Source organism: Chrysochloris asiatica, unplaced genomic scaffold (assembly GCF_000296735.1).
Source record: "Chrysochloris asiatica unplaced genomic scaffold, ChrAsi1.0 scaffold00106, whole genome shotgun sequence".
Taxonomy (NCBI): domain Eukaryota; kingdom Metazoa; phylum Chordata; class Mammalia; order Afrosoricida; family Chrysochloridae; genus Chrysochloris; species Chrysochloris asiatica.
This window is the reverse complement of record NW_006408624.1, coordinates 5,461,569-5,467,202: the sequence shown is the minus strand read 5'-3', so window position 1 is coordinate 5,467,202 and position 5,634 is coordinate 5,461,569.

The following is a 5,634-nucleotide window of genomic DNA, read 5'->3' as shown; positions in this document are numbered from 1 at the left end:
AATGGGCACAAATATGGATCTCTTCCAATTAGTTTTGTCTTCCAAATTTCTTGGCAGAGATGAGTGAATAACTCCTGTGCAGCCTCACTTTCTTGAAAGATTTCAATTTTTATTCCATCAATTCCTGGTGCCTTGTTCTTTGCCAATTCCTTGGACTTCCTCCTTCAGGATCATTGGCTCTTGATCAAATGCTACCTCTTGAAACGGTTGAACATGAACCATTTCCTTTTGGTACAGTGACTCTGTGAATTCCTTCCATCTTCTTTTGATGCTTTCTGCATCATTCAATATTTGCTCAGAGAATCTTTCAATAACAAAAGTCAAGGTTTGAATTTTTTCTTCAGGTCCCCCCAGCTTGAGAAATACCAAGCGTGTTCTTCCTTTTTGGTTTTCTGACTCCATATCTTTGCATATTTTGTTGTAATATTTGGGTTTTATCTTCTTGAGTTGATCTTTGAAATTCAGCTCTTGGACCTCCTCATTTCTTCCATTGCTTTAGCATCTCTATGCTGAAGAGCAAATTTCAGTGTCTCTTCTGATATCCCTTTTGATCTTTTCTTTCTTTCTTGTCTTCTCAATGACTTTTTGATTTCTTCCTGTATGATGTTCTTGATGTCATCCCACAACTCTTCTAGTCTTTGGTCTTTAGTGCTTAATGTATCAAATCTGTTCTTCAGATGATCTCTAAATTCAGGTGGGATATATTCAAGGTTGTATTTTGGCTCTTGTGGACTTGTTTTCATTTTCTTCAGGTTCAGTTTGAATTTGCATATGAGCAATTGATGGTCTGTTCCACAATCAGCCTCTGGCCTTGTTTTGACTGATGATATGGAGCGTTTACATCGTCTCTTTCCACAGATGTAGTCAATTTGATTTCTATGTATTCCATCTGGTGAGGTCCATGTGTATAGTCATCTTTATGCTGTCTAAAGAAAGTATTTGAAATGAACAAATCATTGATTTTCAGAATCCTATTATGCGTTCTCCAGTATCATTTCTATTACCAAGGCCATATTTTCCAACTACTGATCCTTCCTTTTTGTTCCTAACCTTTGCATTTCAATCACCAGTATTGATGAATACATCTTGATTGCAAGTTTGATCAATTTCAGCTTGAAGAAGTTGGTAGAATTCTTCTGTTTCATCCTCAGTGGTTGGTGCGTATTTTTAAATAATAGTGGTATTAACTGGGTTTCCCTGTTGTTGTTAGGTGCCATCGAGTCATTACCGACCCATAGTGACCTTATGTACAGCAGAACGAAACACTGCCCAATTCTGGGCCAACCGCACTACTGTTGCCACGCTTGAGTCCATCGATGCTGCCACTTGGCCAATCCATCTCGTTGAGGATCTTCCTCTTTTTCTCTGTCCCTCCACCTTACCAAACATGATATCTTTCTCCAGTGACTGGTCCCTCCTGACAATATGTCTGAAGTATGAGAGATGAAGTTTAGCCACCTTGGCCTCCAGGGAGCACTCTGGCTGCACTTCTTCCAAAACAGATCTATTGGCCTCCCTGGAGGCGCATGGATATTATCCTGTCACAGACAGCGTTGTACCTCATGACTGATCTGGATATGTTCTTTTTGACGATGAATGCAACACCATTCCTCTTCAATTTGTCATTCCCGGCATAGTAAACCATGTGGCTGTTAGATTCAAAATGGCCAATACCAGTCCATTTTTTGCAATGGTATGTTTATGCATTCCATTTCATTTTTGACAACTTCCAATTTTCTGAGATTCATACTTTGTACATTCCACATTCCGATTTTCAATGGCTGTTTGCAGCTGTTTTTCTTCATTTTGAGTTGTGCCCCATCAGCAAATGAAGGTCCCACGGGTTTTCTCCCACAGACTTTACTCCATTTGCATCATCAGGGTCAGCTCTACTTTGAGGAGGCAGCTCTTCCCCAGTCAAATTTTGAGTTCCTTTCAACCTGAGGAGCTCATTTTCCGGCACTATATCTGACAGTGTTTCTCTGCTATTCATAAGGTTTCCAGTGACTAAAGATTTGGAAGTAGTTCGTCACTCCTTCTTCCTAGTCTGTCTTCATCTGGAAGCTTATCTGAAACCTGTCCACCAGGAGTGACCCAGCTGGTATTTAAAATACCGATGGCATAGCTTTCAGAATCACAGCAACTCACAAGCCATCACAGTAGGACAAACTGACAATTGTGTGGTGGACTGAAAATGGTAGCTATTACTATATTATGTAATCCTCAGATTTGCCTGAGGAGACTGGAGGTATCATTATACCTAGGGAAAAATGAGGCAACCGAGGCCCATTGACTCATTCAGCAACAAATACTACGTGCATTGTACTGTTAGGTAAAGTAGGAGAGATAAAATCCTAGCTTGGAAGATACCTATGTTCTATTTTCCTTTTTAATTTTTATTGCAAATTAAGTGAAGGTCCTTCATCCATATTCAACAAATCACAAACCTCAACACTTCCTGATGACCATAATCCCTCCAATGAAGCATCATATATCCCACTTCCTTTCAGTCTCTTGCCTCCTTATATTTGGGTAAATGCTACCCTTTTGATTTTGAATGGTTGACCATTCTATGCTATACACACCTCACTGGTGGTGTTGTTCCCCCTGTATAGCTATCTATTACCTGACTGAAAAGTAAGCCACAGAAATAGATTCAGTTCTAGACCTGAACAAGGGTCATAGTCTTAGGGTTTCACCTGATTCTATCTTACCAGTAAGCTTGGTCTTGTGTGTGTGTGTGTGTGTGTGTGTGTGTGTGTGTGTGAGTTTGAGTTTTGTTCCACATTTTCTCCCACACTATCCAGCATCTTCTAAAGTGATTCCTTTCAGAGCAGTTGGTAGTGGTAGCTGGGCACCATCTAGTTCTTCTGGGCTCAGGGTTCTAGAGACTAATGTTCACGTGGTCCATTAGTCCTTTCGATTGTTTCCAAAACATCTTCAGCTTTCAACACTCTTCTTTCCTCCAGACAGGAAAACACCAAAATTAGTTGCACCTTAGGTGGCTAGTAATGAGGGGTTTTTTTTTTGGTTTTTTTCACTAATGAATTTTTATTATCCCAGTTGGGAGCTCTGGTACTGTAGTGGTTATGATTTGGGCTGCTAACCTCAAGGTCAGCAGCTCGAAACTACCAGCTGTTCCGTGGGAGAAAGATGAGGCTTTCTGCTCCCGTAAAGATTTACAGGTTGGAAACCCTATGCACGGTCACTATCAGTCAGAACTGACTCCACAGCAGACCACTCACCAAAATAGGATTTAGAACTCTGTATTTATGGACTTTGTTATGCCAATTTGCCATGGTATCCCCTGACACTATGGTCTTGAGCTCCCAGGCCCAGTGACTCACTCCCTCAAGGTGTTTGATAATGTATATTAAGTTTTCATATTTTTGCCCCTTGTATGTATTACAACATTCATATATGGATTGGCAGTGAAGATAAATACCCACGTACAAATATCCTCTAACTGCAAGGTTTGCAGTTCAAATTCACAATCTGCTCCTCAGAAACCCTATAAAGGGTCTCTAGGAGTCAGAACTGACTCAAAGGCTTATGAATGGAGTCCTGGTATGGGGGTTATAGGATCAGCATTGGACTGCTAACCACAAGCTTGTGGCTCAAACCCACCAATTGCTTCTTGGAAACCTTGTGCAGGGTCTCTAAGAGTCGGAACTGACTCTATGGCACTTAACAATAACAACAACTTTAGAAATACCAGTGGAACATTGTTTAATGTAGTGCCCAAAGACAAGCCCCTGAGGTGGCAAGTCACTCAAAATGCTACTGTTGAAGAGCTGCCTCCTCAAAGTAGAGTTGACCTTAATGATGTGGACGGAGCAAAGTTTTTGAGAGGTTCATTTGCTGATGGGGTACAATTCAAAATGAGAAGAAACATCTGCAAACATCCACTAGCAATTGGAATGATAAATGTGTGAAGAATGAACCAAGGAAAATTGGAAGTCATAAAGAAAAATGAGATGGAACACATAAAAATCAATATCTTAGGCATTAGTGAGCTGAAACGGACCGGTATTGGCCATTTTGAAACCAACAATCATATAGTTTACTATGCCAGGAATGACAAACTGAAAAGGAACGATATCACATTCATTGATAAAAAGACTGTTTCAAGATTTCTCTTGAAGTACAGTGTTGTCTATGATAGGATAATATCCATACACCTATAAGGAAGACCAGTTAATAAACTTTTATTCAAATTTACACACCAACCACGAAACCAGTGATGATGAAATTGAAGAATTCTACCATCTTCTTCAGTCTGAAATTGATCAAACATGCAATCAAGATGCATTGATAATTACTGGTAGCTAGGGATATGGTCAAGGAGCTCTGGTAGCATAGTGGATACGAATTGGGCTGCGAATCGCAAGGTCAGTGGTTCGAAACTACCAGCTCCTCAGCGGGAGAAAGATGAGGCATTCTGCTCCCATAAAGATTTACAGCCTCGGAAACCCTGTTCAGGGTCGCTATGGGTTGGAAGCAACTTCACGGCACTTAACAACAACAAGGGACATGGTCAATCCCTGCCTGCACCATGCCAGCCACCAGTGGCACCTCCTCCTGTGAAACTTCTGCTCTGGCCTGTATTCAGCTGGACATGGCAGCCTATCTTCTGGAAGCACATGAACCCACCTTGAACTAAGCTACACAGTGAACAGAGCACTAACTTCTTTCACACTTCCAATCTCTACCACATCCACCAGGAAATAGGTGGTGAGTGTCTGAGAATACAAAATACAATCATTAGCTAGATGTTAATACAATACCACAATGTCTTTGAGAAAGCAGACCGTTTTAGCTTACATAAAGAAATAAGACAGGGTGCCTCAAACAAGTCACCAAAACACAAAGTAAGAAAATGTAACACCAGAAATGGTGTCAGAACTTCCTGGCAAGGAATTTAAAAGAAAGCTTATTAGGCAACTTTAACGGATTGTGAGAAAAATCAAGAAAACTGCAAATGAAATCAAGGAAACCATAACCATAAGCAAAACTGGAAAAACTCAGTAAACCAACTGACAAAATAATTGGGAAAGGGGGGGGGCTATACAAAAACAACAATTAAAAAGCCAGAAGATTAACAGTAAGTCTACAAGAAATAGATAATACATTGAAAGGGCAAAGAAATAGAACGGAATCGATGGAAAGTCGAATTACTGAGCTTAAAGAAAAATCTCTCAATAACCATCTGCTAGAAGAATCATCAGAAAAAGAACAATAAACTCCAAAGAGATCCTAAGATTTATGTGGGACACTATTAATAGGAATAACCTACATGTGCTAGAAATTCCAGAACAGGAAGAGAAAAAAGAACTGTCGGAAGAAAATTACCCTAACATCATGAAGAATGAAAAGATTACCATTCAAAAAGTTGAGTGAACTCCAAACAGGATAGACCCTAAAAGAAAAATACCACCACATGTTATAATCAAACTTTTCAAAACCAAAGACAAGGAAAGAATCCTGAGGGCAGTTCATGAAAAACAAAAGAGAACTAACAAGACTAATAAAATAAAACTAAGCTCTGATTTCTCAGCAGAAACCAAGCAGGTAAGAAGACAATGGAATAACATATATAGAACTCTGAAAGAAACACATTGCCAAACAACAGTC